The 24,190-nt window shown below is 41.4% G+C and overlaps 2 pseudogenes; one reads left to right on the plus strand and one right to left on the minus strand.

The window, feature by feature from the left end:
* Nucleotides 1-14,133: 14,133 nt before the first annotated feature.
* LOC113263539 (40S ribosomal protein SA-like) lies at nt 14,134-15,012 on the minus strand (annotated as a pseudogene).
* Nucleotides 15,013-19,583: 4,571 nt separating this feature from the next.
* LOC113263533 (E3 ubiquitin-protein transferase MAEA-like) lies at nt 19,584-20,696 on the plus strand (annotated as a pseudogene).
* Nucleotides 20,697-24,190: the final 3,494 nt, after the last annotated feature.

Raw genomic sequence — 24,190 nt, forward strand, 5'->3', positions numbered from 1 at the left:
ACCTTTTGATTAGAGGGTTGGAATTTTCAGTCCCACTCCCCCATTACCACCACTGGGGAGGGGAGAGAGAAGGGGTCTAGAATTTGAATCAACCAATGGCCAGTGACTTAGTCAATCATAACTATATAATGAAGCTTCCATAAACCCCAAGAGGACAGGTTTTTGGTCCTTTTTTTTTTTTTTTTTTTGAGATCTTCCACATTTGGGGAAACAGAACACTTCCATGTGCCACAAAGCTGGGCCCCAGGCTCCACAAGAACAGAAGTTCCTTTGCTCAGGACCTCACTCTCTATCTCTTCATCTGGCTGTTGATTCATATTCTTTACCATATCAGTTAATGAACTGGTAAAGGTTAAGTGTTTCCCTGAGTTCTGTGAGCCATTCTAGCAAATTAATTGAACCCAAGGAGGAGGTTGTTGGAACCTCCAATCTGTAGCTGGTCGGTCAAAAACACAGGTAACTGCCTAGGATTTTTGACTGATATCTGAAGTGGGAGGTGGGGGCAGTCTTGTAGAACTGAACCTTTCTTTAATCTGTAGAATCCAATGCTATCTCTTGGCCGATAGTGTCAGAATTGAGTTGAATTCTCAATCATCCTGCTGGTTTCCAAGAATTGCTTGGTTCCCCACCCCTCAACATTGAAATTGGAGCAGGAACCTTACAAGAAACACAGTGCTAATTCCCTTCAACTTTTACGACTTTCTTCATAGAGGTAAGTATATACCATGTTCCAATATTCTATTGAATGTTATAACTGTAAGAACATTAGAAATGATACAGCCCAATTACTTAATTTAGATGTGAGGAAACTGAAATTTGGAGCAGTCAAATCCAATTTGTCAGATCATGGAACTATCAGTGATTGCACTAAGAGTAGAATCCATGTCTCTCATGTTCCAAGCCAAAATTCTTTCCATTTTAGCAATTTATCTGTTTGTTAAAGGAAGTTTACTGAAAGAAACTAAAAATGAACAGAGTGTTAGTGTGCCCTTTTCCTCAACTGTAGATCCCAACAGTTAAAACCAGAAGTAGACAAGACTACTTAACTCATGCTCTAACTAAAACTTATTATTCTTATTTGTTATTGAAGCATTAATGATGTTTTACAATGGCTGGAACATTCCAACAACCAGACCAGAAAAGCCATAATAGGAATGGAATGCCTAAAAGACTATATCCTTCATACCCCCTTCCCTGCCCATGATCACATGTTGAACATCTAGACCTGCACTGGTGATCATGTGCTCTCTGCCTGCTCTTTTGCATGTACCCCCAAGACTTCTCCCTATAATACTCTAGGTGTCCATCTTACAAGCAGAGAGGTTGGTTGTTAAGGCTTGAGCTTGCCATCTCCACTGGCTGCTGACATCCAATGTAAATTTCTCCCTTTCTCTTTTCTAAATTCTTATCTCCTGAGTTATTGGCTTCTCTCGTGACTAGTTTATGCAAGTTTGTTCTGCAACAGTGTTGGTACACCCACCCATGAGCTATGCTTTCAATTTGTCCAGGCCGCTTGGGATTCCCTGGGACAGAGAGCAGTTGGCTCAGCAGCACACCAGGACTTACCCATTTGTTTCCTGAGTTAGGGGCTAGGATAGATAGGTAACAAGAGGAGACACCACGTTTCTCCCTAAATTTTTATATCCAGAGTGCATTTGTGAGTAGGGAAGGGAAGAGCCAGAGGTTCAGAGTTTGAGCATGGTAAACCGAGAAGAGGAACAGATGAGAAAGAAATCTGCTTCAAGATTCAACTGTAAGATTTACTATCCATGTGGTGCTGCTCAAATCATTTGCCCTCATTGGCCCGCAATTTCTCCATTTAAAGTTTGGATTGTCTGATGAGCTATTTTCTTACAGTGATAAGCATCTGATAATTAACTGAATAGAAATGTTAATTCCAGGGCATACAAATAACAATCATATTACTATAATACAGTGTCATGCATTCCAGTTCCTGAATTAGTCAAATAAAATCTAAAATATAGAGGTTTAAATGTCAGAGTCATTCATTGAAAGTACCCCACACATACAAAACATTGGATTTTTTGTTAAGTGTTGTTTTGTTTTGTACTGCTAGCATCTTTTTTCTCTTTATGCATGATAGTAATTGTATACACTTATATAATTAATAACCCATTGAAAAATATGGCATTATAGTGAAGCGATAGCTAAGTAACTCCCATGACAGACTATCTCCCACTGTAAACAATTATAAAAATAGACAAAATATGTGAAGCTGATGTTTTAGGGCTCTGAAAAGCAGGCAGGACAGGGTTGTGATCCTTAAGAGTAGGGAAATCCACATGGCGAACTCTGTTTACCTCAACTTTCTGCCTGGAAGCACTTTTCAAATTTCAAAAAGAAGAAGAGAGCTCAAAGAGAAAACTGGGTTCTAAGCCACTAAAGAGGATGGAATTTGCAGACAGGATATAGGGACAGGGGAGCATCACAGAGAGAAAGCTCTGCATATCTGCATGAGGAGTCCCTTGAATTTTTGGCTAAATTTTAAGCTACTCATGCACACAATGAGGTTCCATAAGGCCTCTCAGAGAACAACTGCTGGGGGTTGTGAGCTGAATGGAAATTTCAAAGTTCCAAACATCCAGAGTAGCAAGACTCTGTTACACATACCAAGCATTCCATTGAGATTCCAAAAGGTTTACCAAGGGATAGTGGCTTAGATGGTGTAGTGTTATTCTAGCCTAATGGTTCTCAACTTTATTCGTTCTCAATTTTATTCTCCAGGGGACATATAGTAATGTTGACAGATATTTTTGGTTGTCACAGCTATGAGGATGCTACTTGTATCTAGTACATAAAAGTTAAAGATGTTAAACATCCTATAATACACAAAGTATCCCTTACCCTGCCGCTGCAAAGAATAATCTAGTCTACTGTTGAGAAACTAGCCACTGTTGAGAAACATTGCTCTAGCCCTGCTATTACAGGCCAGCTAGTAAGTGACACTTTTGGCCTACCCCAATAAAGCTCAAAGACAATCCTTAATGGCTGATACTTAACTGCTACTAAATTAACTGCCTATCAGAACAAAACTCAATACTCTTTAAAGTAAATCCAAATAATTCAGACTTACAACAGAGTATACACAAAATCCAGCATATAATAAAACATTACTAGACATACAAGAAAGCAGGAAAATATAATCCAAAACCAGAAATCTTGGAAAGTAGTCAATATAAATATACCCAGAGATGATAGATATTGAGTTTTGCAAATAAAGATCTTCAGTATGCTCAAAAATTTAGAGGAAAAGGTGGACAGAATGAGTAAACAGATGGGGTATCTCAGCAGAGAAATAGAAAGGATAAATTGGAAATTTATAAAACTGAATTTGGAAATTGTAGAACTGAAAAATTCAATGTCTGAAATGAAAATTAACCATCTGGGCTTAAAAGAATATTGAACACTGCATAAGAAAATTTTAGTGAACTTAAAGACAAGTCAGTATAAGCTATCCTAACTACTGAATGCAGGAAAAAAAAAATACTGAATCAAAACAGTATGGTAATTGTACAAAAACAGACACATAGATGGGTGAAACAGAATAGAGTCCAGAAATAAATCCATGCTTTTATGGTCAATTAATCTATGACAAGGGATGCAAGAATATACAATGGGAAAAAACAAATAGTCTCTTCAACAAATGGTGTTGGGGTAACTGGACAGCTGCATGAAAAAGAATGAAACTGGACCACTTTCTTACATCACACACAAAAATAGTCTCAAATGGATTAAAGTCCTAAATGTGATACCTGAAACCATAAAAATCTTAGAAAATAACACAGGTAGTAATTTCTCTGACATTGGCTATAGCAACATTTTTCTAGATATGTCTCCTGAGGCAAGGGAAACAAAAGCAAAAATTAACTATTGAGAAGACTACATCAAAATAAAAACCAAGGAAATCATCAACAAAACAAAAAGACAAGCTACTGAATGGGAGAATGTATTTACAAATGATGTATCCAATAAGGGATTAATATCTAAAATATATAAAGAACTTATATAACTCAATACATACACAAAAACAAATAATTCAACTAAAAAATGGGTGAGGAGGGGCACCTGGGTGGCACAGCGGTTAAGCGTCTGCCTTTGGCTCAGGGCGTGATCCTGGCGTTATGGGATCGAGCCCCACATCAGGCTCCTCCACTATGAGCCTGCTTCTTCCTCTCCCACTCCCCCTGCTTGTGTTCCCTCTCTCGCTGGCTGTCTCTATCTCTGTCAAATAAATAAATAAAATCTTTATTAAAAAAATGGGTGAGGAACATGAATAGACATTTTTCCAAAGAAGACATGCAGATGGTCAACAGGCACATAAAATGATATTCAACACCTCTAATCATCAAGGAAGGCAAATCAAAATGGCAATGAGCTATCATCTCACACCTGTCAGATTGGTTAAAATAAAAAACACAAGAAATTACAAGTATTGGCAAGGATGTGGAGAAAAAAGTGCCTTTGTGCACTGTTGGTGGGAATGTAAATTGGTGCAGCCACTATGGAAAACAGTATGGAAGTTTCTCAAAGAATTAAAAATAGAAGTACCATATGATCCAGTAATTTCACTACTTAGTATTTAACCAAAGGAAACAAAAGCATGAATTTGAGAAGATCTATCCACTTGTTTATTGCAGCATTATTTACAATAGCCCAGATATGGAAGTAACGTAAGGCCCCTACATAGATGAATGGATAAAGAAGATGAGGAATATTATTATTATGTAATATGATTCAGCCATAAAAAAAGAATAAAACCTTGCCATTTGCAACAACATGAATGGATCTACAGGGTATAATGCTAAGTGAAATAAATGAGAGAAAGACAAATACCATATGATTCAGTTGTATGTGGAATTTAAGAAACAAAACAAATTAAAAACACACCACCTACAAAGGATAAACAGGAAGAATTATCACTGACATCTCATCCATCAAAAACAGTGTGATCCAGAAGACAATGTAATGATATCTTTAAAGGGCTGAAAGAAAAAACTGTCAACCCAGAATTTTATGTCTAGAGAAAATACTCTTCAAAAATAAGTTTTTTCAAAAGGGGGAGGGGCATTTTTAAACAAACAAAAGTGGAGCAAACTTGTCACTAACTGACCTCTCTATCAAGAATTGTTAAAGGGACTTATTTAAGCTGAAAGGAAGTGATACCAGACAGGAATTCAACTACAGGAAAAAAAAAAAAAAAACACGAAACTTGCTGGAAAGGTGAAGTCATTGTCATCTTTTACCAGAAAATATCTTTCTAACAGGTTTCTCTGTGCCTTCTCTCTGACGTCACTCCAGTGATTGTGAAGGTTGGATTATCACAACAGATGAAGGGCAAACCATACCAGGCTGTCAGCTCTGATGTTGTATGTGACCAAGATGAGCAGACAACTAGAAGGGTACAGCAATCTACCTAATGTGGCTTTCAAAAGCAAACAGCCCGTAAACCAATCCTCACCCCCAATCCAAATCCTTCCTGTGTCCTAGAATCTTGCATAACCTGGCCACAGTCAATGGCTCCAACCTCAACTTGCCCCATGCTCCTCTCATTCTTTGCTCTGGTATGCTGGGCTTCTTCAAGTTCTTGAACAATGCACTGTTCTCTCCCAGTGGGTGGTCCTTGCACATGCCGTGAAATAGTCTGCAATATTCTCCCACCCTCACCTGCCTTTGCCAAACTAAATCACCTTCCTTCACCCCCCAGGTAATTATGCATTTCTCAGGGAAGCTGTCTCTGAGCTCCCTAATGTGTTTGTCATGCACCTCTGAGGGAGGTTCACCTGCTACAGAACAAAAAGTCTTTGTGTGATTATTGGATTCATGTCTATTTCTGCATGACTGTAAGTTCTAGGAGGGCAGGACCAGGTCTTTGTTTTATCCTCTCACTATTATAACCCAGACTTAGTGGGATATCTGGTCTTGAGCAAATGTTTGTAGAATAAAAGATTATTGAATACTGGAAGAAAAGAGGATTGAGGGATAGCAGTTAAAAAAGAAAATGGGCCAAAAATGGTGTCACTTGTGGTAAGCCTCACAGCAAACCAGACTTATACCTAACCTAACTACAGTTTCAGCTCCCCAAGAATGCAACTTTTAACCAGTTAGCATGGAATTACGTGGTTAGCACTAGTGAAACAATCTGCTCAATGGACCCCTTCCATTTCCCTTCGGAGGGTGACCTTGCCTGAGACACTGTATTCATTACTAATAATTTCTTTTTCCAACCACCTTTCTGCCTTTAAAAAACCTGCCATTTGTACAGCCCTTCAGAGCTCCTTTCTATTGCTATATGGGATGCTGCCCAATTCACGAATTGTGGAATAAAACAATTAGATCTTTAAATTTACTCAGTTGAATTTTTGTTAATTAACACAGCCAAGCACTCTCTTCCTTTTGGGTGTGCTGACATTTGAGGCATGATGTCCACCTTAGGAAAGGGACTTCAGAATGCCAGTCAGGGCTACCCTAGAGGAGATCAGTCATTGAAGCCAGAGTCTGCAGGGAGAATGAGGAATTGCTTTTGCCGAAATTCAAAGCAGAAACATGATCTTGGAATTAGGGGGAAAGAAAGTTCCCTCTCTTATTTTAAATACAACTTACCCAGAAGTGGTAGGGAAAAGGAGACACACACATACATAAACAATGCATGCCTCCTATTGCACTGAAAGTTGTAGAAATAGCTGCAGCGTTGATGGCAACCAGCCGATGATTTATATCATTCTTTTCTATTCTTTGGCGAAAACAATTTACATGGATTAAAATTTGGAAAAGGTAATAATGAAAAAGTTATTTCCATTCAGCTGCATCAACTTCTTAATCTTGAAACTAAACCAAGGAAGAGAAAGTATCGAGAGACCACCCTGCTGTTCTCAGGACCAAGTTGCTTCATTTACATTGAGGTCTGCTGAGAAATTGGATAAGGCCACAAAGTGCCTTTTTCTCCTTCGAAGGTCAAAATACACATTTCTTTCTCCATATGTAGGAACAACCTATCAAAGTTGCTCGTAGCCATACTTCCAACATGTAAAAAAATTTCTTTATAAACAGACTCCTGGCATGAGTTGTGGAGTGCTTCCTTCATTTCTCATTTTAAAAGGTTTGTATATCTCAAAAAAAAAAAAAAGCGAGCACATGCATTTATAATGACTGGCATCTCAGTTCAGTAAATTATATGTTAAGGTGCAAGAAACATACTCCTGCCTTTAAAAGTATCATTTGGTGTATTTTATTCATCCTGCCTTTTTTTTTTTAAGAGATCTTGCCTGAGAGTTTGAAATAAATAAGTCTTTGTTAAGATTATCTTCTATTTTCTATGACTGTTACAAAGTGTCCTATTCTGCCAGGCTCTATGACTCACTGGTAATTCCAGAGCTCACAAATGACAGAAGACAAGTCTGACATAGGACCAAATCCAGGTCTGCAAGCACATGCTTCTTTGTTCTACAGAGAGATGCAACTCAGATGCTCTTTCTTTCTACCAGCCACAGAGATGTGATCAAACATACACACACATGAATATGCATGTCCTTAGGTACATATGCACACATGTGCACGAGCACATACATGCCCACACATATACTTGCACACACACACACGTTCACTACACATGCACATGGATTAAAGATATTTCAAGAGTGGATTTAGAATAGGTGCCAGAACTTCCTTGAAGTAAAGGAGTTCTTCAAGAGAGGTAGGATCAAATCTTGATTAGGGCAGCTCAGATATGTTTTAAATAATGTAATGCAGTGAACAAGTAAATATTAAAGGTTCCACTTAACTCTATGATTCTATGCTATACCTGATATTGAAATATCAGCCAATTGGGGTTGCCAGATAAAATACAGGACACCCAGCTAAATGTGAAATATTTGGGATAAACTTACACCAAACACTATATATGTCATTTATCTGAAATTCAAATGTAACAGGTGTCATATATTTTTATAGCCAAATCTCTATAGTCAATGAACTGAACTGCAAGAAAGCTCTTAACATGAGCCCAGATTCACCTTGATCCTCATCATCCTGAGCCTTTACCTGAATTGGCTGCAGTGGGCTCAGCCACAGCTTTCCTCAAGACGGGGAAGTGCAGAGAATCCAAGGGCAAAGAGTAAGACCCACATACCTCAGGGACCATGTGGCCACAATGGTTGTGGCTGTCACTGCAGCTGAGGACTGAGCTCGTGTTACTCAACAAGCTAACCCATGAGGAGTATGGAGATGGTACCATCCATCATGGACCTGGACACTCACTTGCTCAGTGCCTGCTGCTCCTCCATAAGCCTGTGGGCCTTGCCACACCTGCAGGAGCTCCGTGCTGTGAATGGCTCACAGTAGGAGCCCCCACATGCAAGTCCCCAATCTCTCCTCCTCACTTGTTTTCTTCTCAGTGAAGATTCACCACTGAAAATCTTGGGGCTAAACTCATGGGTTTTTTTATACGTCCTCTTGGATATTCTTATTTAAATTCACCCATGTCACTGGTGGTTGTAAGAGAGATAGCCATTATCCAGCATTTACAATTGAAGAAACCAAGGTTGTGTCAAGACACGGAAGACATGATCTGTTGCACACTGGAGATGTGATCTAGCTGGAGAGCAGAACATTAATATATTATACACATTTGTAGGTACACACACAACAGACCAAATGCAATTGTAAAATACAGTTTGACCCAATGAGCCCTTTAGACAAACAGAAATAGCCCATGTCCTCCTTTGATTTATCTAGAACATCTAAATGAATACTATGACTGAAAATAAATGAAAGCAATGGCAAGTGGAAATATGATTTTTCAAACAACATATTCTCCTCTCCATATTTCCCCTCTACTCTGTTGAGAATCACAGAGGATGTTTTTCCTCTTTTGTAATATATGTATGCAACTACAAAGTTAGCATTTGGCATTTGCTCAGATGAATCCTGGTTTTAGGGAATAACGTCCACAGAAATGGTTCTACAATTGTCATTCTTGCTTTGGTTTCTTGATATGTTCTCAAAAACAATATCTTGAAACTTGTGAGTATCACTGGCTACGGAGCAGACTTTAAATCCTACAGTCATATGTTAGATGCTCCATTCTTCCCTTTGCAGACCTATGAATTTAGGAAAAGAATGATGTAGGTCAGTCCCTTAAATAAACCCAAGGCGAGAGACAGAGAGGGACCTGGAAGTACATTAAAGGTCTCATCTTGTTCAGGATATGAAGATTACACATCTGACTACTTTTTTCTCTAAATAATGGCTTTCTTGAGATATAATTCACATACCATAAAGTTCGCAATCCAGGGGTGCCCAGCTGGCTCAGTCACTAGAGCATGTAACTCTTGATCTCAGGGTTGTGAGTTCAAACCCCACATTGGGCATGGAGCCTACTTTAAGAAAATTAATTAATTAAAAATAAACAAAGTATACAATCCAGTGGTTTTTATTATATTTACAGAGCTGTGTAACCACCACCACTATCTAATTCCAGAACATTTTCATTAGTGCATAAAAAAATACCACACACATTTGTAATCACTCTCCCTACCCACATCTCCCTAACGCCCTCTCAACCACTAATCTACTTTATGTCTGCATAGATTTTCCTATTCTAAACATTTAATATAAATGCAATCATATACAATATGGTCCATCATGACTGCTTATTTCATGATGTTCAATATGTTTGAAGTTCAGCATTTTGTAGCATGTATCAGTATTTCATTTCTTTCTAAGGCTGAGGAATAGTCCATCATATGGATGGACCATATTTTGACTATTCTTCCATCTCTTCATGGGCATTCCAGTTGTTACCACTTTTTGGACATTATGAATAATGCTTCCCTGAATATTTGTATGCACATTTTTATGTGGACACGTGTATTAAAATCTTAGTCAATTACCTGGAAGTGGAATTGCTGGGTCATGTGGAAAATCTGTTTATCATTTTGAGTAACTGCCAAACTGTTTTCTAAACAGCTAAATATTCCCTCTGGCAATGTATGAGAACTCTCATTACTTCTTAATGTTGATAGAAAAATATGTGTAAACATGTTTGTTAAAAGGTTAATAGTAAAGCTAGACAAACTGGAAACAGGATAAATGAGTTCCAAATCATAATTTAAAGTGAACAAAGAATAATCTAACGATTAAAGATCTTCTAAAAAGAAAACATACAAGAGGCTTCTGGCTGGCTCAGTTGATAGAGCACGCAACTCTTGATCTCAGGGTTGTGATTTTAAGCCCCATGTTGGGTATAGAGATAACTTAAAAATAAAGTATTTTTTTAAAAAAGAAGAAAACATACAAATTACCAAATTCTTGCCTATTTCCAAGGATCAATGAACTGTACGATGGTGGCCATGAGTTCCATGCATCAAATATTCCCCACTCCAGAGACAAGAAGATGGTATTACATCTCTTTAATTTCAGTCTGAATGTATCTTTAGGTTCAAAATGAGTCTCTTGTAGACAGCAAATGGATGGGTCATGTCTTTTTATCCAATCTGCAACCCTGTGGCACTTTATGGGAGCATTGGGCCATATACATTGAGACTGATTATTGAGAGATATGATTTTAATGATGCCATGTTGCCAGTAAAGTCTTTGTTTCTATAGATTGTGACTTTCTGTTCTGTATCACTCTTGGGGTCTTTTTTACTTTTATAGAACCCCCCCTTAATATCTCCTGTAGGGCTGGTTTCGTGGTTACGAAATTGGTCAATGACTGGCGATTCTGGAAGGTCTTTATCTCTCCATCAATTCTGAATGACAGCCTTGCTGGATGAAGGATCCTTGGCTGCATGTTTTTCTCTGCAAGAGCTTTAAAAATGCCCCCCCCCCAGCCCTTTCTCTCATTCCAGGTCTGTATAGACAGGTCTGACATAATTCTGATACCTTTGCCTTGGTACGTGAGAAATTTCTTTGCCCTGGCCGCGTTCAATACTGTATCCTTGGATCTAATATTTGCGAATTGCACTATGATGTGACGTGGCGTAGGTTTGTCGTGGTTGAGCTTGGGAGGGGTCCTCTCTGCCTCTTGGACATGAAAGCTTGTTTCCTTTGCTAGATTAGGGAAGTTTTCAGCTATAATTTGTTCAAATATCTCTTCTAAACTTCTTTTTTTCTCCACCCCCTCGGGGATGCTGATGATTCTGACATTGGAACGTTTCATTGAGTCAGTAATCTCCTGTAACCTACATTCTTGAGATTGGATTTTTTTGAGCCAAGTTTCTATTTTAGCTTTCTCTTCTACTAACCCATCCTCCAATTTGCCAATACGTTCTTCTGCCTCATTCACCCTGGCCATCAGAGCCTCTAGTTTTGACTGCATTTGATTCATAGAATTTTTAATTTCTGCCAGATTCGCTCTCATTTCCACCCTTAGAGATTCTATATTCTCATTAACATTTTCGTTAATACTGTTTTCAAGTCTACACATCATCTTGACCATTGTTACTCTGAGCTCCATTTCTGATAATTTGGTTATACCCATATCCACTAGTTCTGTGGCAGAGGCCATAGACTTATTGTCTTTTCTTTGTTGGGAGGATTTCTCCTTCTCATCATTCTGATGAGGAGAGGTTGTCGAGTTGTCCAGAGCCCAAATTATTGACCAGGATCCAGACGGTGCGCAGTTGTTTTATAGGGACCTTAGGGATGTGGGCTTCTTGATTTTTCAGCCTGCCTTCTGGGGGAGGGGCCAGCCACGCTGATACTCGGGCAACCCTGTTTGGGTAGAGTCTCCGTGTCCCCTGGGAGGAGGGAGGAGGATGGGCACACTGTGAGCCACTGTTTCCAGGCTTTTGTTCTCTGGCGGCTTTCCCTGGTGGTTTGCTGTGCCTCTTCTGAGAGTCAGAGCAGCAGTAGCCAGATCTCAGCCTCTGTCTCAGAACAGAGGGATCACAGACAATTCTCCACTCATGTTCTGGCCACTTTAACTCTGTTTCTGTTGGTGCTGCTCAACCCTGCAGCGTCCCTGGATGTCCGCCCCACACCCGGCGTCCCAGCCCTCACTTCCAGGGCCGGCAAATCTCTGTCCTTTGTGATTCTAACACTGCCAGCCACCAGCTGCCCCTGCGTGCTCCGGAGCTCCGTTTCAGTGTGGTTCCAGATCTCCAGTTTTCAGACCAGTCGCTAGCGTTCCCCAGCTCACGGTCTCAGTCTGCTCTCTTGCGGGTGCCGGTCTGCGAGCCCTCCAGCTCCCCCGTGCAGGTGGCTACCGCTTCCTGGCGCCCGAACACGGTGTCTCCCTCCCCATTCCGTTTATCTTCCAATATCTGTGCGTGGTTTCACGGCTCCCCGCTTCGTACCTCAATACTCATCGCTGGAGATGTTCATTTGTAGAGATCCAGATGTATCTTCCTTTGTCTCAAGCTGATTCCGTGGATGTTCAGGATGGTCTGGTACCTATCCAGCTCGACTCAAGGGACTGGCTGAAAAAGGGGTCCCCTACTCCTCCTCCATCTTAACTCCTCAAAAAATCTGCTTCTTTAAACCATGACATTTTGGAGTTATTACCACAGCGAAACCTAATCTATCATGCAAATACAAAGTGTTAGTACCAGGTTTGGGGACATCATTAAGAATTTATAATATGTGTTATTGACTTAGGTGTCAGGCAGCATGCTTGTGAGAAAATTATTGTGGAGGCCAAAAGGATCACAATCTACAGGATACAGTGGCAAAATATCTGGTAAAACCATTGTTTGCAATAACTCAGAAGTCACATCATATGCCTAATGAACTTATAACTCAAAGGAAAGAGGTTGGAAAATGGAACTAGTGTATTCTAGTTGTTATAGATTGCAGTTACTACATTTTTTATGAAAAAAAAATGAACTCAGAAAGGAATTGGCTAATTTTCAAGTAGGAGTAAAAGAAAATAGAATCTAAAAAGTCATGGATTTGCAGTTGATAGAGGGAACTTTTTCTCAATTCCAAATGGTAAAAGATAAAACTGAAGTGTCCTCTGATGGGCTCTGCCCTGGGTTCAAGAAGGTTTCGAAGATGAGGTGACTTTCAAGCACCATTTTGAAATGTAATCAGTGATCTATGAAGTTATAAAATCTGTGAAAATTGTTCCAGACAGAAAAGATCCGTGGATAAGAGAAAATAGTTGTGAAGCAACTTGGGGTGTTTGGGGAATATACAAATAGTATTACATCATGACAGTTTCCAAACTTTCCAAAGCAGAGGTTACCTTTCTTCAAGCTCGGGATCTAAAACTGGTGAAAGGAGACTTGTTCCAGGCTCCGTGGATCACGTTTTGAAAATCACCTGAGTAAGTAGCCAGCCTTCAGGGGCCATGTTATCTCTAAGGGGCCGTGTTATCACTCAATGCCAAGCCAAGGGAAAACAGAATCAGATCTAGCAGAAGAGTGATAGAAGAGTTAGAAGGGAGTCACTGTAGGGAAACTGACCAAAAAGGAGACTCTTTCAACAGTCAAAGCATGAAAGAATGAGGTCCTGAAATTTACGATGGCTCTGAGGATGGCGTGGAGAGGATGTATTTCAGAAGTATTTAGGAGAGAGAGTAAATAAGACTGGACCACTGGTTACATGGAAGTTGGGTAAAGGATAGCGAGAGGAGAGGAGAGGAGAGGAGAGGAGAGGAGAGGAGAGGAGAAAGAAGAAGAGAAGAGAAAAGAAGAGAAGAGAAGAGAAGAGAAGAGAAGAGAAGAGAAGAGAAGAGAAGAGAAGAGAAAGAAGAGGAGAGGAGAGGAGAGGAGAGGAGAGGAGAGGAGAGAAGAGAAGAGAAGAGAAGAGAAGAGAAGAGAAGAGAAGAGAAGAGAAGAGAAGAGAAGAGAAGAGAAAGAAGAGAAGAGAAGAAAAGAGAAGAGAGAAGAGTCAAGAATAAGTTCCAGATTTTCACCTGGGGGGACAGGATGAATATAGGTACTAGCAACCAAGACTAGGAATACAAGGGGCCCCTGGCTGGCTCAGTTGATAGAGCATGTGACTCTTGATCTCAGCATTGTGAGTTCAAAGCCCACTTTGGTGTAGAAATTACTTAAAAATAAAATCTATTTTTTTCCTTTTTTTTCTTTTTCTCCTTTTTTTTTTTTTAGAAACTGTTTATTTTCTATCAACCTTATTTCCATTTTGTTTGCTTTTGTGCAAGAGCAGCTAAGACCACTCAATGGTTGTTCCTACCCATTCAGTGGCCTAAGCGGTGGGAGCTGCAGACCAGTCTTTAGTGGCAGGCTGAGCACTCCAGTCTTCAGTAGGGAACTGCTGAATGGGCACAGAGGGCATCTGCACACCTTCAGACCAGTCTATGACTTCAGGTTGAACAGCAGTGAACTCAAGAGCTAGAGCAGTCCACTCACCTTAAAATTACTCCTTCATCGCAGCCTTTTAAGCAGTGGCCTGAGTTTCCTTTTCAATCTCTTCAGGATCTCTGTAGAAGGAGAGATCAGGCATGACCTCCCATGAGTGTTCAAGGGAAATGGTCCAACGTAAGCACGGACCTTCCTGGGCCAGCATCCACCACATCAGACCCACTGAGCGACTTCCCTTGTTGTTGCAAAGGATGACAATGTCCACATAGCACAGAGGAGAGTCTGTGTTACATAGAGTGCTGGTAGGCAGGTAAGATGACTCTGTGAGAGGCTGGTGATCAGCCCTGGGATCGGTAACCACCAGAAGTCTGGACTCCCAGAAGGCTGCTGGATCTTGTTAGTGAATGTTCCAGGAGTGAAGCAGCCAGCATAGGAGTGGCTCCAGTAGCAGCAGCAAACTTTAGCCCAGTTTGCTGGCCAGTATTCCTGGATGATATGACCTGACATCAGCTTGGTTTACAATAGCAGCAATGGCCCAAGCTGCCAGCAGAAGCTTCTCCCAGATTCTCCTGAGATTTATGATATAGATACCATCACTTTTCCATTTGTAGATGTACTGTTCCATTTGGAAGTCAAGGTTGGTGCCGCCTAAGTTGGTTCCTGCTGCAAGGAATTTGGGGATATCCTCCTCCTTCATTTGCAGGACATCAAGGGCTCCAGACATTGTGAACGTTTCCCTTTAAGTTATGACGGGAATGCAAAACAACATTGTATTGACCCCTCCCTGGGTAGTGTGGAAAGAAAAATAAAATCTAAAAAAAAAAAAAAAAGAAAGAAAGGAAGGAAGGAAGGAAGGAAGAAAGAAAAGAAAAAAGAAAAAGAAAAACAATGGGGCACCTGGGGGGCTCAGTCAGTTAAGTGCCTTCCTTCAGCTCGGTCATGATCTTGGGGTCCTGGGATCGAGCCCTGAATCAGGCTCCCTACTCAGCGGGAGCCTCCTTCTCCCTCTCCCTGCCCCACCCCCACCCCCAACTCATACTTTCTCGCGCTCTCTCTCTCTCAAATAAATGATCTTAAAAAATTTTTTTAACTAAAAAATTTTAAAAAGATAGGAATACAAGATAAACAAGGATGGCAATCAGGAACAAAAAGATTGAGTTTATTTGCAAACATGCTGAATTTGGAATATCTGCAATGATAGCCAGTTTAAGTGTCCAGTACAAATTTAACACACAAGGAAGAAGTCGGGAACTCTAGGAAGATGCCAAATGTGGAACATTGCTTAAATACCTAAAGAAAATATTTAGCACCACCACCCCACCCCCCACCTTGGGAAAGGCAACATATCCCCACTACCAAGAGCCAGGCCCACTACATTTTTCCTGCCCAAAGAATGGGACCCAGTGTCTTTGTATGCACAGTGGGCCAAGTTTAACTCAAGCAGCAGAAGACAGTCTGTCATCATCTGTGAAGGAGAGAAGGAAGAAGTTTTCATTATTTCTCCCTTTATTCCTGCCTCAGATATCCCTTTATAGAGTAAGTAAACCAGCAGTAAGTTAGAAAGGATGTGTTTGCAGCTCCTGTTAGCCAGGGCTCTATCTCAGGGATGGTTAGATACCGATTGTAAAGAAATCAGCAGGCAAGGCAGGGTGTTTGATGATTTCAAGCTTATCACTGAGATAGACCCCACAGTGACTCCTCTGAGCCAACAAGCGTGATGAACAAACATCCTTAAGCAATTTCATTCAAATTACCACTTGTTGAGAAAATAAAACTATATCTCCTAATTTTTATTGGTCCAAGTGAGAATCATTTAATGATTATAGAATGATGTGCTCCTAAGGGTCAGGTTTCCTGGGAAACAGGCTCTGAGAACCATCTGCAGGAGTTTGAATGGAAGTGCTCTCAGAAGCCACACTGTGAGAGGAAGAGAAGCAAGAAGGGGCAGATGGAGCAAGTGCACTGTGATGCCTCAGCACAGTCCACCTTTGAGGCAAGAGAGCCTGGATTTGTAGCCACCTATGGACCAGTCACTGGGTGCAAGTAGCCCCCAGGAAGCAGGTATGACTTAGACATGTCAATTTCCCAGTGGTTGTTTAGCTGAATAAACTGGCATGGGTATCTCTGGGGAAGAACAGGGTATGTCATTACCGTGTACTCTTGCCATGGTGTCACAGGGTCCTTTCTAGTGGGTACCCAGCCTCTCTTCTAGTCAATGGGGTTCATATTCAAGTTTCTAGACACACTAGCTGAAATATATAGCTGAAGACAAGCTTTCTTACTGAGTACTTTGCCTCTGAGAATAGATATACTATTTTTAAGAACGTCACAGTTTTTTTTCAGAGCAATCTCAACATAGAGAATGAAAACTGATGACCTTACATTCAATACAAGAATTCTTTTTATATGTTCTAAGCCAAGAAAAAGAAATCTATATATTACATGTATATGCCTACTAAAGTCTGTGTATATGTATATATGCACGTATGTGCCAATTTTGCCCTGATGAAAAATAAAGAGTGTTCCATTATGGCACCCTGTTTTGTTTTTTTTTAAGATTTTATTTATTTGACAGAAAGAGAGTGTGCACAGCAGAGGGAGAGGGAGAAGCAGACTCCTGGATGAGCAAGGAGCCCAATGGAGGACTTGATCCCAGGACCCTGGAATCATGACCTGAGTCAAAGGCAGACACTTAACAGACTGAGCCACCCAGGCACCATATGGCACCCCTGTTGAATCCCAGCTTATTTGTTACATTAACAAATTTCATTTGCTTCTTGCTCACTTCTCTTCCCTCTTCATCATTCTAGACCCCAATTTCTATTTGAGTCAACTTGCACCCATGACCATGTGCACGATGTATCACTCAGCAGACATCACTTTTTCTAAGAAAGGCACCCTTAATATTTGCCAGTGTGCTCCATAGGAATTATGACAATAATGCAAGGAAAACCAGAATCATAGATGATTACAAATGTATTTTAAATTATGCAAGAGTCTCAGTTAAATTTGAATTTCAGATCAACTATATAACTATAGTTATATATATGTATATATACATATATATTAGTGTAAGTATGCCCTATGCAATATTTGAGACATACACTAAAAATTATTTGTATTTTATTAATATAAATTCAAATTTACTGGACACCTTGTATATGTTTGTTTGTTTTCCTAACTCTGGCAAGCCTACTATACACAGTCAGTACACATTACTCCTCCACACTTCTTACTTTTACTTCTGCCCTTCAATCTTATCTGTCATTGAAATCCACATTGCCTTTCCTCCTTGCAGAGAAGTATTAGGATCATGGAAAATGCTGAAGCTAACAGACAAGGAGGCACATCTGGCTCTCCCATTTACATCATGGAAAAGTTGGGACCAAACTTCCTTCTCATCTTAAAAAAACAATCAAGTTTGTTCAGAAGTTTCAAACCATCACACATAGATATACGATACCAGTTTTTTCGTGATCCACTTTCATGGTACATCACAAAAAGAATCATCTCAAAATGCTAACACCTCAACCTTTATATAATTCACAGTTTTTACTACATTATCCCAAAATGCTGAGACTTAGAATAATTGTTGATGACTGTTCTCACGTTTTTGGGTCAACTGGTCAGTTCTGGCTTCTGGGCCAGACTCAGTCGAGCTTAGTTATGCTTCCCTGGGCAGTTGCTATCAGCAGGCTGCTCAGTGTGGGAGTGGTTGTGCTAGGAAGTGTCATTTGTCTGGGAGCGGGTAGGCTGTTGGCAGAGTGTAAGTGATGGAGACCTCTGTGTCCCATTACCCATTAGACTAGCTCAGGTTTGGCAGGGGTCCAAGAGAGAAGGAGGCAAGTTTCCATGAGGCGTTAGAGTCAGAACACGCCTTTATTTCCTCTGCATTCTATTAGCCAACACGTGTAAAAAACCAAACCAGATTCACAGAGGGGAAAATGGAGTCCATTTCCTGTTGGGAGAAGCTACAAAGGACATGGATACTGGATTTATTTTTCTAATCAATCTGCCCATCTTTAAATATATTATTTAAGGGCATCTGGGTGGCTCAGTTGGTTAAGTGTCTGACTTTGGCTGAGGTCATGATCCAGGGGTCCTGGGATCAAAAACCATGATGGGATCACTGGTCAGCAAGGAAGTCTGCTTCTCCCTCTCCCTCTGCCCCTGCATGTGTGCATGCTTTCTGTCTCTTTCTCAAATAAATAAACAAAATCTAAAAAATAAATAATAAAAACATTACTTAGGTGCAGGCATTTTGTGAGATAGAAAAAAGCTTTCTCAGGGAAAAAAGCCATGGATTGACTTACCTGGAACCTGGTCCAGAATAGTTACCTGTCATTATCACTTCAACATCAGAACGACCTCCTATGCCAAACTGAACAGCTCCAAACCACCTTTGTTAACTAGGTGATCCTTCATGACTTCCTGCACTTCAGAGCTTATGTGTTTATTAATAATGAAGCTGAAAAACAAAGTTCTTTCTTCACGCCTCCACCACATTCAATTGAACATCTACCCAAAGGGCTACTATTGTGCTTACATTGTCTGTGCTTTCATTAGGAAAAATGGAGAAGCGTGTCACTAGCTGTATTTGTCATATTGGTGGTACTTTGCCTCAGCATTTCAAAGGAACCATATCAAAGCTATTTTTCATGAGTATTGCCTGAAGTTCAGCTTTATTGGAAGTCATCCAAGTACTAGCGTGTAATATTTAGATGTATAACATTAAGCATCTGATGCTATTGCCTTTGAATTCCATACTTTACTCTAATTTTTTGCTGTTTTAACCCAACTCTTCATTTCCTTTGTGAAACCACTTAAATTTCTGAATGTGTCCTTGCTTCACTAGCCAGTGTATCTCTGCAAATAATACACTGGAGGTTTTGCTCTCTCACCTTCAACCACAGCAATAAAAGCAAATTCAGGTTGTACAACATGATGAAGTGACTTGTACTCTTTAATATGGCTACTTTTATGTTGGGTGAACTTCACCTTGATTTAAAAAAACTTTGAAAAGAAACCACAGATTCAGTATGCAAAACATAGTACTTCCAAGTAATATGAGAACAGACTCATTTGGTCTTCATTGTCTCAGACCACGTCCGTCCTCTCCACTTCACCTCAGCACTAGGTTGTGCCTTTTCTTGGTTAAAAAATAATCCAATAAAACTTGTTCCACTATCAGCAAATTAGGATTAAAAACAAATAATACAAGTTTCACTTAGTTTCACTGACACTGGCTTGATTTTAAATTACAATGATTGTGGCTAAGGTTTCAGTGGATTCAAGATGACAATATAGGAGTCAGCTGCTCTGCTCTCCATGACCCTGAAGATGCAGGAGTACCTGATCCTCAAGGTACTTCCTACCAAACACTGAATAAATGCCTTTGGGCTGCTCAAAAAAACATCGACCTGGAGATGAGTCACATCCTTATGGTGGTGGCCGAGCTGAAGAAGACCTTGAGCAGCTGCCCCGCCGAGAACTCCATGGTCAGCCTTCTAGATGACGCAGAGGAGAGGTTGAGCGTCCTCAAGAGGAAGGTGGTGGAGGCCATCCAGATGGAGGATGAGCTGTGCAAGCGCAGGATCGAGCAACTCAAGGAGTAGCAGCGACCAGCCCGCGGCAGACAGCTTGTGTAAGAGGAAGCGCATGGACCTGTTGCGCCGGGGCTACTAAAACGCGGCAGTGAAGCTGGTACGCCAGAGTGGCATGAAGAGCTGCCTGGAGTTTAGCCTAAGTATTCAGGAGTTCACTGAACTCATCCGGCAGAACTAGGGACGTGCCATTCGGATGCCATGAGACGTGCAAGAGAGCACTTTGGTCAGGCTTAAGGGAGCCAGCTGGCCAAGGTGCACCAGGTCATGGCCACGCTCGCCTTCCCGCCAGACACACACATCTGGCCCTCCAGGGACCTGCTAGACCCAGCCCGCTGGCAGATGCTGAGCCAGCAGCTCTGGCACAACTACTGGCTGTACCAGCTGGGGAAAAACTCTGTGTTCACCCTGTAGGCCGGCCTCTCGGCCATAAAGACATCACAGTGCTCCAAGGAGGACGTCAGCTCCAAGAGCCCTGATTGGCCTGTGTGCAGCCACTCCCTGAACTAGCAGCACAGCCCCTGCCCATGGCCCACTGCACCAATTCCCACCTGCTCTGCAAGATTTCGGGGGACGAGATGATTGTAAACAACCGGCCCCTGAGACTGCCCAACAGCTACAGCTACGGCTACAACTCTCTTGCCATTTGTCAAGATGACAAAGCCATTTGTCGAGAACCAAAGACGTGTTTCACTTCTCACAAGCCCAGAAGGTATACATCATGCAGGCAGAGCACCCCCCCCCCCCCCCGCGCGCCCTAGCCCTTGCGCCCCCGCCTGCCTGTGTTCCTGATTTCGGCGACTAAAGATCACTGAGCGGCAACAGGTACTCCTAGGAAGAAAGGAGTGGGATGCTGCACATCTGTGCTTGGAGACAGTGTTTCCGCTGGTAGGATTCCGAAACACCTGTGAGCTACTTCACGCCTTCCCTTGAAGAGAGACTTTCACGCCCCAGGAGCTTCAGCCGCTTTGGAAACAGGAGTCAGTTATTTCCCGCTCCCTCGGCCTTGGTGTCCTCTCTCCCTCGGTCCCTCCCTCCCACCTCCCAGCAGCAGGGAGGGGCGGCAGCCACAGCCCCACTAGCCTGCGGGGGTGGAGGCACCGCGCGGGGTTGTGGTCTCAGAACCCTGCCTGTAGGGCTGGCTTAGGGTGTGCTAGGTCCAACGTCCTGTCGTTCGTGCCACCTTATTTCCTGCTTGAGAATGTATTCACGTGGAAATCCACAGGACCGAGGTCTGCAGAGGGCTTTCCAATGGCTCCACAACTGCAGATCTAATGCCTCTCCTTACAGAAACGAGTAGTTCAGTTGAAATAACCACCGATGACTTTTCAAATCAAATGAATCATTGCAGTTTATGCAAAACCATACCGTAGAGGCGCGTATTTACCACTTATTTTCACATATTGATGTTGACTAGCTAATAAACGGTAAATATAAAACATGTTAATTAAAGGGTTTTCTGTTTAAAAAAAATAAATCGCAGTAACTGTAAAAAAAAAAAAAAAGTTCCGGATGAAATGCTTCTATTTTCTCAGATGTGTAAGCATGCACTGTAGTTGAAAAATCACCCTTAGAGTTTGCACGCTGTAACGTGGTACCTATAGTCTGCAGCTCACACTGCAAGCAACTCATCCCCAACTCCTGAACTGACCCATATCTACTCACCTAGAGAAGCCCCTGATGACACATGGGGTTGTTGGGTGTCAAGTTTCTATCAAAATTCCTAAATATATACCCTCCATTTCCACACTTACAACCTTACTCGTAGCAACAAAGAGTTAACAGACTTTGAGTAGAACTTGACAGATGGGGTTTTGAAACTCTAATTTAAATAAACTGCTCTGTAAATACCTTAGTAGGTCTCTTTGCTGCAGGAATTCTCAGTCTTTACCATATTAACAAATGTTGGGAATTTGCAAGAGAAAAATAGAGCATGCAGAATCTCTCACATTTCAGCATCTCTCACATTTATTCAACCCCAGAATTTTATTTTTCACTGAGCAGCTTACACTACTAAGTCTTTTGTGCAACAGTCATTGGAAAGGAACACGTAATCATGTGCAACACAGACATGGAGTCCAGAAGCCCCTGCTCGCTTCTGCTCTCTCCAGGCAAGCCAACTTTGTTCCAAAAGAGAAAATGGAAAAAAGCTACTGCCACGGAGTGTTTCAAAATTGACTAGAAGTTTGTCTGAGTTTCATTTGTGTGTTCAATCCAGCCAGTCATATATACAGACACCACTGGCTTCTCCATTTGTGAGTAGGACGGATTTTTTTCTGGTTGCTTGAATTATGTATTCCCTCCTTGGTGATCCCAACAAAGTAACATAATTTTCTCTGTCTGTGGTATGCCACTTACACGCACTTAGTTTTGCCTGTGTCACTTGATTAAATTGAACATCCTTGCTATCTCTCTCTACACATTATAGCAATGGTAAACACGTGAAAGCCCCTTTCACAGACTTATGTATAAAAAGCAATGTCCTTAATAAGAACCATTGGATTTAATAAAATAAAAAACAGTGAAAGCCCTCAATATTAGTAATGAGTGGAAGCCAAGCTGAGGACAAAGCACAAGATGACACCCCACAAACCCCTCCCGCCCACTCCTGGATGGGATGTGTGTGACATTCCTCCAGGAACCTCCCAACTGTCTCCATGTTAATGCCTTGCTAGAGGGAAAAAACACCTTTCACTTGACAATGGCAAAGCCTCTGGTATCCTGTGAGTCTTTTTTAACGTATGAAAATCCTTTTGAAACCTCCCTTTTCCTAACCTCTCCCAACTCCCAGGTATATAATCAGCCACCCCTCACAACCCCAGAGCAGCAGCTCTTTCTGCCTACGGGTCCTATCCCTGTGCTTTAATAAAACCACCATTTTGCACTAAAGACATCTCAAGAATTCTTTCTTGGCCATCAGCTCTAGAACTCACCCCACCAAACCTCACCTGTATTCTAAAACTACACCGTTATGAAAACTTTACACTGCAAACGAGAGCTGAAGAGTAGAAGGATGAAGGGCTTTGTGCAGAACTGAGCCTGCACCCTGGAACTCAAGTATCTTGAGGTGTTATAGTTTCTCAAAGAGCTATAATGATTTATAACAAAATATAATAATCATTTGACATTTCCAAGTTGGTCATATTTCGTTTCATATGTACTTTCTCCCTTCTGACAGTTTCCAGGTACTTGGCAATTTAATAAAGTTTGATAATATTTAGCAAAATATCCTACAGCTTGACAAGCATCATACATTTTCATAATAAAGTACTTGTTTCCAATTTAAATTGCTGTTGTTTACTTATTGAATGTAAGTTGTCCACTGTTGGGGCATCAGTCCCACAAAATTTAAAATGTCTTGGACATAAATGCTGCAATATGGGGTTTCATTTGAAGAGGAAAATTACCCAGAACAGGCCCAGGCCAGCAGGCCCCAAAAGATGGATAGTCACTAGTAATACTGAGAGATAACCAGAAGCCCCGCTTGAGCAAGAAATAACCAGCCCTTTCTGCTTCTGTAAATAGGCTTCCCGCCACAAGTTCCCTGCACTGCCCTAATCACTGTTCCCACCTAAAGCAACCCCTCCCAGTTTAAACCCACCTACCAGCAGTCAGCACAGCCCTTGGAACCTGACCGCCAGCACTGCCCTATTAAAGCTCTATAAGCCCGCTACCTGGGGCCCAGAATTTTGAGTGCGAGCTCCTCTGGGTCCACCCGCGTAAAATAAACCCGAGTTCTCGTACTTCTCCAAGTGTCACTTGGTTTCTCACCAGTCTGATTTTTATTTTCCACAACACATTCACTTCATCTATTCATTACTTTATTCACTCAGTCATCATTGAACTGAAATCAACAAATCTAATCAACATTTTGAATGCCCATTGTATGCCTGGTGTAAGAGATACAACCAGGTTTGAAAAGGCATAATCCCACCACAAAGCATCTCAGTTTAGTCGGAAGACAGGTATATAAGGGAGGTGACCCTGAGCCCAGCATGGGTGCCAGGTGACTAGAATGCCAGAGAACATTTCATACAAGAGTATGGCCTGAAATGAGTCTCAAAGGCTGTAGGAGGCATTTCGTCACGCAAAAGGCAAAGGAAAGGACAACAAAGCAGAAAAGACTACAGGGCACAGGGATGAGCGAAGACATAGTGGGCACCCACTTGTGGGAACTGTAAGAAAATCTATGTTGCTGACATGAAAGGCAAAACCAAAGCAAAGTTGTGGGCCAGTCCACAAAGGGCAAGGGTCTTGGGCACCATGTAGGCTTAATTCTAGGCTGGGGCATTCTTGGGT

The sequence above is a fragment of the Ursus arctos genome, unplaced genomic scaffold (assembly GCF_023065955.2).
Source record: "Ursus arctos isolate Adak ecotype North America unplaced genomic scaffold, UrsArc2.0 scaffold_28, whole genome shotgun sequence".
Classification (NCBI taxonomy): Eukaryota; Metazoa; Chordata; class Mammalia; order Carnivora; family Ursidae; genus Ursus; species Ursus arctos.